Genomic DNA, 13,261 nt, shown 5'->3' with positions numbered 1-13,261 from the left:
GTTATGGAGGGAAGATGAGTGACTGACAGAAGAGATACTAAGGTAGTTTCAACTGAAGTATGCTGTGACTTTACTTAGAGCTGATTGTGCAAATTTCAGAATTGTATCTAAAATTCAGTTCTATGTTTATTTGAAGTTTCCTAAATGCTAGTGTCACTTGGCAGCAAAGATATTCCAGGGGCAAAACAGTGGTTAGTAGGCCTTTAAAAAAACAACCAGATTTCTAACCCACACAAAGCCGAACCCTAGTGGTGTTTAGAGTAATCAAGAACCTTTTAATCTTGCAGCTGAGCTGGAGCTAGTTGATTAAAGGGGCTTTCTTGAGATGTTTTCAGTTTCATGTTTTGGTTTTGCTTTTTGTTCAGAAAAGTAAGTAACTAATGTCCTAATATTTCCTGGGTTTAGTCCAAATTCAACTCAAGAATACAGAGAGGGGCTTGAATAATTCAAATAATCAATGCTGCCTTTTCTGACTACGTTGTACGTGTGAATGTAGAGCTGAGTTTCCACCAAACTGATGGCCAGGCTGTTGCCAGTTCTGTAGGTATGATCCAGGAATAGAGAACTGCTGTCTTCAGGGCTGTCATTTCAGCATTTGAATAGAAACAGGACTCACATATTATTTAAAGGACCGTACCATGCATAAATTCTAAATATGCTTTATTTTTACAAAGTTTAAAAGGAAAGCTATCATTTTAGAAGCTGTCATCCAACAAGTGAGTGTTGGAGTCAGGGTTTTACAAGTGCTGTCCACCAGTTGGATGGAAAGAAGTGTTAAGGGCAAAGTCAGTGGGCAAAGTTCAAGAACATTTTCTTTTTAGTATTATAATCTTAGTACTTATTTGCAGCAATCATCTTGTATGTTTTTTTCAAACATTTAGCATACTGCCCAATTAAGATATACAACTTCTAGAAAACCAGTGCTCATTATCAAAGAAGACCTGATCCACAATATCTAAATTTGTTGATAACTGGTAAAGGGACAGTCTCATCCAACTCAAAATCACTGTTATTGCAGCGTAATTCATATACATCTTTCCCTCAAGACAATTAAAGACTTGCCTACCTAGTCTGTATTATTTGCATGCACTAATTGGATGTACGGATGTGTTTCTGAGATCTGACAATGGTCCTCAGTTTCCTGGAAAAATCCCAAAAACATGAAAAGTGGATTCAGGTTATGGAGGGAAGATGAGTGACTGACAGAAGAGAGAGGGAAAGTCAAAGGGAAATACTGCTCTGAAGTTAACACATCTTTTTAATTCCCAGTGCTAGTGGTGTGATTTTTGTCAGTTGATGGGGACTAAAGTTCCATTACAGTGTTCTCAAAGCTAATAGCAAATTACTAGAATTTTCACTGCCACATACACTCATCTTTTAGAAAGTATTGTGCATACTGCTCATCAAGCCCATCAAGCAAATAAAGGCTGAGGTGCTTTTATTTTCTGCTTGATGTTTTACATATTTATCTCATTATCTAAATGTCCATTAAAGTCACTTATTTTATTGATTTGAAATAACACAGTTGCAGCCAATATGTTAAAATAATATTAAAGATACAAATTAAAAAAAAAAAGGACATTTCTAGTGTAGGTTGTCACTTCCCATGAGTGGAATGACAGTGTAAGTTTGAATTTCCTTGATTTTGTCAGTTCTCATTAGACTCTTAACATTAAATTAATGTACTATGAAGTCACTTTTTAAACTTTTATTTCTTGAATAAAATATAACTAGAATGGATACCATGAAAACTGAAATTAAAAGAAAAATGAACATAATTTTTGTAGTGGCTTTTGTTTATAAAAAGCCACAACTAAAGGCTTAGTACAATGCCTGTCTGTCCTTAGAGGCCACAGAGCAAATACCCCGACTTTTGTACAAAGACCGAGAGTCTCCAAACAAAATGATTTTGAACATCACTGTTCTTCCTTGTTTCTATAGTAGCATATTTTTCTTAAATGGAAGCCAACAATGTTATTTATTGCACGTGGTTTCAAAGAACATAAGCTGTAGTGAATGTGTGTTAATGTGGTAAGCGCTTGTGGTCAGACCTACTGTCAGCCAAGTTATCTGTCTTGTTTAACTAGAAATTTTGAAGAAAAAATATTTTGAATTTTGCTAATGAATTTATAGTGCCACTGCTAGCCTGGAGAAATTATAGTTAGTGGCATTCATTGTACTATCACTGATAAGAATGCAAAGCAGTTATGATGTATATTGGAGAAATTCTTCATACTTAGATGAAGTTACTGTGAGACTTGACCATTTTAGGTAGAACCGTTTCATTCATCAGTCACCTGAGATTTTTTTTTATTTTAAGTCTGCACTCATTTCCTACATGTTCTAAGCATGTGTTTAAAGAACTTAGCGCATAAAGTCAAAATATCAACCTTTTCCACAGCTGAGAAAAATAAAGTTCTCTTTTCATCATTCTGATCATGTCAGGCAACTTCCTTTGTTGGTTCCTCTTCTAGTCTTCATCTCTTTCTACTCTATAGCTGAGATTCTCTTATTTTCAAAGCGTTGCACAACCAGAGGGTTATCTAGTAATAGTCGTGATGCCCATTCTTCTTACTTTGCCCTATTTTTTTCCTTTAAGAACACTTTTTCTACCCCTTCCTGATTATGAATTTCTTTACATACTAACTTGTATGCTTGGAACTGCCTACTTATTTTTTTTTTTGGCTGAAAAATCTTCCTTTCATCTTTTGATATGACAGATTCATTTTTTTCCCATATTTTCTATGTAGTAAATGACATTCCCGAAACTTAATCAGATAGTCAAGAAATGAAAACACTAAAGCATGTCATATGTAGTTTGAACACAAACTTGTCCAACATTCAACATTTTTCTAGGATTGCTAGGATTTTTCTAGGATTGCTAGGTTACATTAAAAGCAAACAAACGAAACAAGAAAACAACTCTACAGCCAGATAAATTAAAAGTAAAATAGCACTGCACACAGCAAGAGTGTAATATGACCAGAGCTACTTGTTTGTGTAGGCGCTTACCTGGGGATGGCAGAACTAGAAAAATATGCTGAAAATTATATGTCAGTATTTTCTGTTTAAATAGGATAAGCATTCTAATGACAGATATTGTAATTTATATGTGGTAACAAAGTTGGACAATTAAAGTTTAGTTTAATTTGTGTGAAAATTTATAGCTAATGGGAAACTCCAAGAGAAGTGATTTTGCACAAATAAAGAAGATACTAGAAATATGTAAATTATTTAAGATGACATGTATCTTTGGTTATAGGTAATAAATATTTATATTAATATGGAGATAAAATATAAAATTTTCAGTAGAGAATCACAATAAAAATAAGATTATATTAAATAGGCTGGATTAAAAAAAAAAAAAAAAAAAGAAGAAAATGAGTGTAACAGTTTTATTCTTGTTTTGGAATTCCAAGGAGAAAATAGTGCTGTCTAATTTGTAGTCAAACAAATGATCAAAAAAAAAAAAAAAGCTAATTCATTAATTCATCACATTCCATATAGGATAATCCTATTCATAAACTGCAAGAGCTCTTGTACACTTCCAACTTTTCAATAGTTCATGTTTAGAATTTCCTTAAAATGAATTCCCTATCAGTTAACTCAGAAGAGATACTTCTTCGGTCATTTCAGAAGAAGATCTCCAGTACCAACTACTTCTAAACTGTTATTCCATATTTAAGGATATCGGCATCACCTTTTTCAGGTTTACACAGAATAGCACATTTTCCTTGACTATTAAGTGTGAATATTCCATTAAATTCAGTGAAGAGACCTTTGGCCCTCATTGAGGAAATGCATTCAGAAGTTCTGATATTGTTTGGAACCAGAGAAAATGGGGAGGATCTGAGTCTGCGCTCCACAATGTCATGCAGAGAACATTTTTTGTGATGAACTCACCATGTCCCCTTGGAAATTGTCTTGCCTGTAACAATATTTAAATGCTACAAAAAAAATTATGCTGTAAATACTATATAAATATATATTTATGCAGACTATATGACCTACAGAGGTCCATCAAACCTGTTTTATTCCATGATGTTACAAAATACATATCAAATTGTGAATAAAAAGCACTCACTTTATCACACAGTCTGTCTGAAGCAAGGGATGATAACCTCCTTAGGGTTGTTGAACCAGGAGAGCAAGAGCAGTGTGGTCTGCAGCTAGACTGGGAGAAGGATGTTTGCTTGTGACCTTAAGAATTCTGCCTGGAGTTGCAGGAAGGGTGAGGCAGAGGGCCTAGTAAATGCAAGGCTGCTTTCTGATCTCTGTTTTTCACTGGGCAGGCTTTTACCTGCAGTGAATCTATACCTATATGACAATGCAGTTATTCAATCTCCAGAATTATTCAGTCTCCAGAATTATTTGTGTTTTACATCAGTGTCTACAAGTTAAAGTCAAGCTTCTCCTATGAAAAAAGGCTGAGGGAGCTGGGAAGGTTCAGAGAAGGCTCTGAGGAGACCTAATTGCAGCTTATCAGTACATAGAAGGGGGCTTCTAAAAAAAGATGGAGAGCAACTTTTTGCTTGGGCAGATAATGGTAGGACAACGGGAATGGTAGTAAAATGACAGAGGGGAAATTTAGATTAGATGTTTAGAGAAAATTCTTCACTCAGAGAACTGAAGCAGGTTGCCCGGAGAAGTGGTGGAAACTCCAACTCTGGAGGTGTTCAAGGTTATGTTGCTATGCATGACTAAATACTTTTGTCTCTCTGGAAAAGAAGTGCTTTCTAGAAAAGAGTATTAAAAAGGCCTATGTAATATATATAGATTCTGAGGAATAAAAAGATCCCTTCAGAGACGAAGGGTAAATTATTAGGAACTGTTCTTTCAGTCTCAACGCTAATAGATTTGAATAGTATCTTAATATGAAAAGTAAGCATAAAAAATGTTACTTTGATATGATTTGAAATGACAAAAATCCTTAAAAGGCTGTACAAAAACATAGCACATAGCTGTGGTGTCAGGTGTGGTATAGCAGTGTGACTAGATTACAATCTGATGTTAAATCTAGATGACATAGAGGTCTATATTCTACTGAAGGTTCAGATATTTTTAATAGCATATAAGGCAGTGATCTCTGGTCTCCAGAGGGAAAAGGACAAAAGCATATATTTTGATTTCTTCAGCAAAATTTCATACTTGACATCAATACAGCACTGATATCATGCCTGATAAACATCAGATGCTTGTTTCTACTGCTATAAGTCAATAGAAAGTTTTCAATATATTCTGCTGTAAAGCAAAATAAATCTGGTCAGAGTTTCTTTATGCTCTGGCTTTGCCAAATAAAAGATTCCCTTTTTTTTTTTTTTTTATTTTTGTTTTTTTTTTCCCTCCATGGGTGCATTTTGCAGGCTGTTTATGAAAAATAAATTGCTGTTGTTTCTGTAGAAAATAATTTGGTTTTGACAGTGTATGAGATCCTTTTTTATGTAAACGTGTTTAAAGAAGAAAACTTTTACATTCTGACAAAGTAAGGGCTTAAATTTTTGACTGTGAAACTGGGAATAAGTTAGGGGGCGTGGGGGGAAGCACATCAAATCTAGAAAAGCAAAATTCTAGATCATTGTGAGCATCAAGAATATTCCTGAACTGCTCCAGGATATAACCTTGGCCATCATGGAGGAGAGAGACTTGCAGTCTGTTCTGCTCCTGCTTCTTTCCCTGTGAGCTACCTTAAGCTGGAGTGCTTTCCAAGGCAACTTCCTTCTCAGCTCGAAGGATATGGTGACCATCATGCATTTCTCCTACACTCCAAAACCACATAGACATAAAGCAAGCAGAAGCAGGAAGTTGGTTCTGGACCTATTAATCCTCAGCCACCTCGTTTCAGTCACATTCCCCATGATTCCTCATTTTCATATATTTGCAGTCGCGTAACATGATTTCCAGACTTTCAGTTCTCATTTGCAGAGGATTTGAGGGAGTAGGCTCAGTAAAAGGGAGAGCCATTTACAATAACGTTCTTTTAGCAAACACTTCCCTTCAAGCAGGATAATTTTCCTCAGACTTCTCTGGTTGATGCAGAAGTAGGCACATCAAAACTTTTTATGGGGTTTTAGAGACTTCAGCCAGTTGGATGTGCTTCTTTGAACATTCCTGTGTGATTGCTGATGTATATACCTTTCTTCATTTTCAGTAGTATCAAAATTATATATATATATCTATATATAAATAAAGCTGCTAAGTTAATTAAGAATGCATATGGCTATATTATGATGTTCTGTCATTTACAATGCTTTTACATTGGTCAAATACAGAAACTGATTTTTCATGCTCAGTTTCTGCTATGGTACACAGATTTCCATGATTAGTTAAAGGGAATATCTTACGGTTAACTGCAAGGATTTATACTTTAAAGGATTCTTGTACTGTCAGGTAATTATAACATCTTCCCTAGCAATAACAGGCACCACAGGAAATAAAACTGCAGTACAGGCTTAATCAAAACTGAATGACAAGGTCATTGTAAAGTTAAATGCCTCCTTTTATATATATATATATGAGCAATATGTTCCATATAAAAATTAAGTTCCAATGTAAGCTGATGTGGCCAATCATTTGCTCATAATTTTCATTTCATTATAGGCATCAAATTACTCATTAACTGCATAAGAAGAATGGCCATTCTAAAGTGTACGGTGGTCTACAGTGTTTTTCAAACTAAAACTCTGCAGTGTCTGCAGTTCCGTTGTTTCCTTTCAATTTTTATCTGTTCATGCCATATAGGCACTTAATTGATGGAAGAGCCCCATTCAGTCACAACTGTTTTATTATTAAGGCCCCCAAATATGAATAACTGACAGAATTTCATTCTATGTGCCTTCAACTTCACTCATATCTTCATTTTGTGCAAACAAAAAATGAAACCAGTGCAGCTCAAAAGGCTAGAATCTTTGTTTGAACTAAAGGAATAAAAGAAAGAGCAACTTCATCAAAGGTCAGCTCTCCCCTCCTACCCTTTTGAGTTTTGGAAAAGGGTGGCTTGAAGGAAAACCTCTAATAGGCTGCTACAAACTCCTTCTGAGAGGTAGGTGTTTCTTGAATTTATGGGCTGTCCCAAAAGGCTCCAGGACTGTATTTTTTTATTTTTTATTTTTTGTCCTTGTGGCTGAAGTTATCACTTACCTTGTTTTAAAGCCCTGAAAATTTTTGTTGGAAAGAAAAAGAGAGACAGAGAGAAAGGAAGGAGGGAAGGAGGGAAGGAAGGAAGAAAGGAAGGGAGGGAGGGAGTAAGGAAGGAAGGAAGGTAGGAAGGAAGGAAGGAAGGAAGGAAGGAAGGAAGGAAGGAAGGAAGGAAGAAAACACAAGATTCTACCCATGATTCAGGAAACCTGTGCCTGTCTGGACAACATAACCCAGACAAAAGTACATTTCCCTTCTTTTCTTTTTTAGCACAAAAGGCATTGTAGATGATGAGAGAGGTTCATGTAAACCACAATACTCCTGTCTTTGAATCCTTTTTTTTTTTTTTTTTAACAAGGCATGTAAAATTGCTCTCACAGGCTCAGTGGTGGATGCTTATAAATACGTTAGGTCAATAGAGGCTTAATTTAATTTCACAATGTTCACAGGCAGTTTTTGACAGACAGGTGACCCACCATCTGAATGTAAATTGCTTTTCAGTGAAGGTGATATACCAAATCCGCAAGCCTGCTGACCTCCTTGAAGTCTAGTTGAAGAGTTGCAACATGCCTAGTTTTTGTTTTATTTTGCTTTGTTATTTTTATTTTTATTGTATTTTTTTTTTCTTTCTGACTAGACAAGGTGTTTTTTGTTATTTGTTTGTGTTTTGTTGCTGTTGTTGTTTGTTTTGTTTTTGGTAACACCAAATAAATTCCATAACAAAATTTTCAGTGAAAAAAAACATCAGAGGACTGAGTTCTCAAAACTGAGAGTCAGGCTGTAGTATTTTCATGATATTATAGATACCAGAAGGTGAAACATTTTATATATTTATTTTTATCCCCCAAAAGTAGTATAAGGAACATGTACAGAAGAAGTATGGGATTTTACTCTCTGCATAAGCCACAATTAAATTTTATAATACTGGGAGATAAAACCCACTCTGGATTCATCTTCTTTGAATTTTTTTCATCTGCTATGAAGTATGTTTGTATTTTTGATTATCTAAAAACAAAAAATAAAAAAGATTATAAGTGGCAGTTACTCCTGTTTAAATCCCCCTTCTGTCTGATTCAAAGCAAGCAACCTGAGTCCCGGGTCTTCTGGATGCTGCCAGGCTTTGTTGCAAATACTATATGAATTCTGAGAACACCTGAAGGACTGGAGTATGTCTTCTACAGTGTTGAGAGAAAAAATCGGTTTATAATTCAGAATACTTTTATTTGTGTTTATTTGCAATGAGAAAAGCAATCCATCATATACTCTGAATACCCAGAATTTACATGACACAAAGCCTAAAGAATAAGAGAATTGTTGAAATTTTAGACAGGAATAAATTCCCCAAAAGTTGTTAGTAAGGCTGTGTTATTTTTTATGTCTACCAAATCTTTGTGGGTACTAAATAAAGACGAGATTATGCTATTTATAATAAATAAATAGCAATAAATGACCATTTTTGTACCTGAACTGTAAATCTCTTCCTTATTTTTCTAATTTTATTCACTTCTGCAATGGTAAAATTTGTTCAGCCATCTGCAAGTCTGTCAAATTGGGGCCTCTTGAGTGTTCCAGAAGGAGGAATTACTTCTTTTTGCTTCTTAATTCAGGGCATTTTTGTGACAGAGTTGTACATTAGTAACTAAGATGTAACCTTTTGCACATATGTGTGCCATGGTAATGATCTTCTTGTGTTCCAAAGCTTCTGCCCCTTGCATTGCATGTCTGATGTGAATTACTGGGCAACCTGTCTGAGCAGGTCTTTTTTTTTTTTTTTTTTTTTTTTTTTTTTCCCTCTTACTGAAAGCTACAAATCAATTCAGGAAAAAAAAAAAAATCAGAAGGTTTTTTGTTTTGTTTTGTTTTGTTTTCCCCAGGATGTTTCTTTCTGTCATCTACTCTTTCTGGTGGTGTCAAAACCTGTAATTATGTGGTAATTTCTGTCTAAGGACACTTTTCAAGTCAGCCAATACATAGTATCAGCAAGTAGATTGGAACACAGCAGACAAACCTTCTGTCAAGAAAAGCTGGTTTACAGCTTCCCATTATTCCTGTCTTCTTCTGGTGTTCTGAAATAATTCACACTTTCTTGTCCAATTTACAACAATACAACATAGGTCTGACTTCAAAAGATATCATCTTTATTATTTCCTTCAGATATCTCCATCTCAGACACTAAAACTTCATATGACGCTATTCTGTTGTCTGTCAGTAGAATACTGTGTGTACATTTACCTTTGTTCAATTCTGTGATTAACTGTAATGCAGTAATGAATGTACAGATGATGTTCTCAATTTTATTGAGAATTCTTATTAAGTAATATTTAGCCAGGCTTTCTAAGGAAATGATCTGAGCATGAAATTATGGTGTTGATGTCTCTCTGTCTTCCGTACTTGTAGTTGGACCTATTGGATAGCTTCAACCAGCTTAGAATTTTAATGAGAACAGCTTTACAAGTAAAGAAAAGACATCATATTAACATGAAAAAGTGGCTTGCGTGTTTAATCCTTATCAAGTCTCCAGAAAATCCACAGGAAGGAGAACTGTGACTGCCAAATGCAAGAAAAAATCAGTCGGAGCTTGAATTCTTAAAAGACAGCAAAAGACATCCACAGGAAAATGCTGTCCATTTTTTCAGCTACTCACAGGATTACTTGTTAATAGCAGTCATTAATTTGAATCAGAGTTACTGTGCACTGTTTCCATCTTAATGCTAATGAATTTTCTGTGTGAAGAAGATATTCAGGGTTAAGAACGTTGTGTTTCCACATCTTACTTTGGGCAGGATAAAGTGAACTAATGTTCTGACAATAATCAGTCAGACCTTAAAGAAAACAAAAAACATATCAACCATGACATCCAAGAAATAAATTTCTAAAAATTGATTACTGTTGTAGATTTCATGTTTATTTCTCCTTGTAATTTTTAAAGGGTACATTTATCACTTCACTCACAATGCAAAAAAAGTTGGAAATAGGGACAATGCCAATAAAACATTAATAGCTATTTTATTCATTATTACAATTTGGCAACCTCAACTGATTACCATTATCTAATTTAGAATAAAAAGATCCCTAATCTAACTTATAGAATCTCAGCTAGCCTGTCAGTCTTTGTCAGTCTTTTTTTTTTTTTTCTCTCTTTTTTTTTTTTTTTCCTGTAAAATTAGAAAATATATCACAGTTATGGCAGTATGTCTTCTGGTGACCTATTATGTGACAATCATCTTATGACTTAATGTCTTCTGGTGATTTTTCAAATGTTAACTTCTCCACTTATATTTCCAAGTTGTGTATTTCGGTTTTCCAGGCAATGTATTTCATTTGTCTTACTGAATTCTGATTGCTTATAAACTGTCCTTTAGTACTTAAGAAAAACAAGCTATTGGTTCTCATGCTAATTGAGACCTCTACTGCTTAAATGTTCAGTACAGCTAAAGATACATAAGAATCCCACTTGTGAACATTATGGCCTTTACTGTGTTGATGTTTTTAATATGAGTCTTCAAACATGTTAAATATGCAGAGGCAGATGACAGTGTTGAATTTATGCCTGCTTCTGGGCTCTGTTTAATTTGCTCTCTAGTGGGGAATGGCCCAAGCACAGAGAGGTCCACAAAAGTCTCAAGATTCACAGAGAGCCCCTACAAACTGACTGGAGTGGCTACCAGGTTTAGCAGCGGTGAGGTTGGGATATACAATGAAGGCTTAATAAGGCACAGCTATGCCTAACTCCTTGATCTATAAGTGTAGAAAGGCACTGGAGAACTGGGTCATTTTGTGTCATTGTTAAGAAAGAAAGATCACGGTAACCAAAAACTGGCTCACACCAGGGCTGGAGTACTTATATTTCACATTATCACTGTGAAGTATCTGAACTACATTATGAGCTATACTTCCAGTGCCACATACTTATGACTGTTTAATAGGTCATTTAATCTATATCCACATATAGTGAAGTGGGTTTTGGTTAGGAATGCCCATGGGAATAAGGGGTAAATGGGTCATATTCGCAGAGTGTCAGCAATAAACCGCCCAGCTTTTCCTGTTTTGTTTGTTTATTTGTTCTGATAACACACTGAGACTTGGGAACACCAGCACTCTAGGTGATAAGTCATTCCTTCCTTACAGATATCACAGCTGTAAGAAACTCATTAAAGAGTGTCAATTAAGTCTCACTTGTCCACACCCACAGAGAAATGGGACATCTATTTCACATTGTGAACAATGTAAAATAAGAATCAAAGCCAGAAGATATCAAACCATGCTAGAAGAGGTTATAATCTTAATCTTTATCATGCAAATTGGACCAACGAATTCAAATGAAGCTCTTAACAGCTCTTATCTTTGTGACATATTTATAAGAAAAAATGTATAAAAACCAAACTTTCCTTCTTAGTTACACTTATGTGGTGAATTAGAAAAATCTTTTCAGATGGAAAATGAACTCTGCAGTTTCACTTGTCTTTGCAGCATCCTTCACTTTGTTTCATGCAAAGCATGTGTGGAATCCAAAACAAGGGAAACACCCAACAGCTTGTGTCCTTGCTACAGACATGATGCTATGCTTTTTCTCAGTTGCACAACTTTCCCAGGTAGAGTAGAAGCACTGAGGGCTCAGTTCAAATACAGAAATATGAGTAGCTTTCTGACACAGCTCAGTGACTTGCATGCAGGTTGGGAATCCAGTTCTGTGCAACCCAGTGCAGCCCTGGGACACAAACGTGCTCTTCTTGGGGACTGTGTATACAACTCATCATTTTTACAGCACTAGAGTCAGCTTTTGTAGTTCCATAATTTAGAATATATTTGAAGAGTTAATTTCATTTATGAATGTTTCTGCTAACACCTACTTGTGGATTATTCTATTATTTTTGTTGTTATGGTCAAGTTCCATTATTTTTATAGGTTGGAAAATTAGGAAAAAACAAACAAATCAAAACAAAACAACAACAACAAAAGTAACTTGTCTGCCAATAGAAAAAGTAGTATGAAACATGAGATAAAGGCACATGGCAGGAAAGGATATGTTAGTGTGGAGGGTTTACGTGCCATGGTTTTGGTAGCAGGTGGACTTCTCTGAGAAAAATCCAGAACCTGCCCAATGTTAGATAAGGGACAGTTTCAGCTGGCTACAAAGGGACCCACTGCTGCCCAGAGCCGAGCCAATAAGCGACGTTGGCACCTCTGGAAGAGCTGCACAACAGCAGCTGGGAGAGTGAGGAGTGAGAAGCAGCCCCGCAGACCCCAAGGCCAGTGCAGCAGGAGGGCAGGAGGTGCTCCAGGAACACAGCAGCAGTTCCCCTGTAGCCTGTGGAGAGGCCCCTGGTGCAGCAGGCTGTCCCCCTGCAGCCCATGGGTCCCACATGGAGCAGATCTCCACGTTGCAGCACGTGGAGGAGCCCCCGGTGGAGCAGGTGGATGTGGCCTGGAGGAGGCTGCAGCCCATGGAGAGCCCCTGCAGGAGCAGGCCCTGGGCCGGAGCTGCAGCCCATGGAGAGGAGCCCACGGGGTCTGGGGGGAGCTGCCGCCCATGGGGGATCCGTGCTGGAGCAGTTTGCTCCTGGGGGATGGACCCCATGGTACGGAGCCATGTGGGAGCAGTTCTTGAAGAGCTGCTGCCTGTGGGCAGCCCCCGCAGGCTCAGTTTGGGAAGGATGGTATCCCGTAGGAGGGACCCCAAGTGGAGCAGGGGCAGAGAGGGACCAGGAAGGAGTGGTGGAGACAAAACGTCAGGTACTGACAGCAGCCCCCATTCCCTGTTCCCCTGTGCTGCTGGGGGACACGGTAGAGGAGGGTGGATGGGGGAAGGTGTTTTCAGTTTTTGTTTTTCACTGCTCTAGCTTGTTAGTAATAGGAGATAAATTTTATTTATCTCCCCACTCTGAGTCTGTTTTGCCTGTCACGATAATTGCTGTGCCATCTTCCCATCCTTATCTCAACACTTGAGCTGTTTGCATCATTTTTTCTTCCCCATTCCCTTTGAGGAGAGGGAGTGAGAGATCTGTTGAGGTAGAGTTTGACTGCCCACTTGAGTAAAACCACAACAGTTAGCAGTGGTTTCTTCTACGGTAATATTTATTTTATTCTACAGGAATAAAAATTACTTCATAAGAAAAAAAAAAAAAAA

The 13,261-nt window shown here is 36.8% G+C and overlaps 1 long non-coding RNA gene across 1 annotated transcript in view; it reads left to right on the top strand.

The window, feature by feature from the left end:
- Positions 1-873: 873 nt before the first annotated feature.
- Positions 874-13,261, top strand: part of LOC118160894 — a 104,776-nt gene continuing 92,388 nt past the window's right edge. The window contains exon 1 of the long non-coding RNA XR_004747730.1: positions 874-974. This is a non-coding gene — a long non-coding RNA (uncharacterized LOC118160894). The remainder of the gene's footprint in view (positions 975-13,261) is intronic.

This window comes from Oxyura jamaicensis, chromosome 1 (assembly GCF_011077185.1).
Source record: "Oxyura jamaicensis isolate SHBP4307 breed ruddy duck chromosome 1, BPBGC_Ojam_1.0, whole genome shotgun sequence".
NCBI classification, from domain to species: Eukaryota; Metazoa; Chordata; class Aves; order Anseriformes; family Anatidae; genus Oxyura; species Oxyura jamaicensis.
Note: the sequence above shows the minus strand (reverse complement) of the source record. Positions and strands in the feature narration are given on the sequence as shown.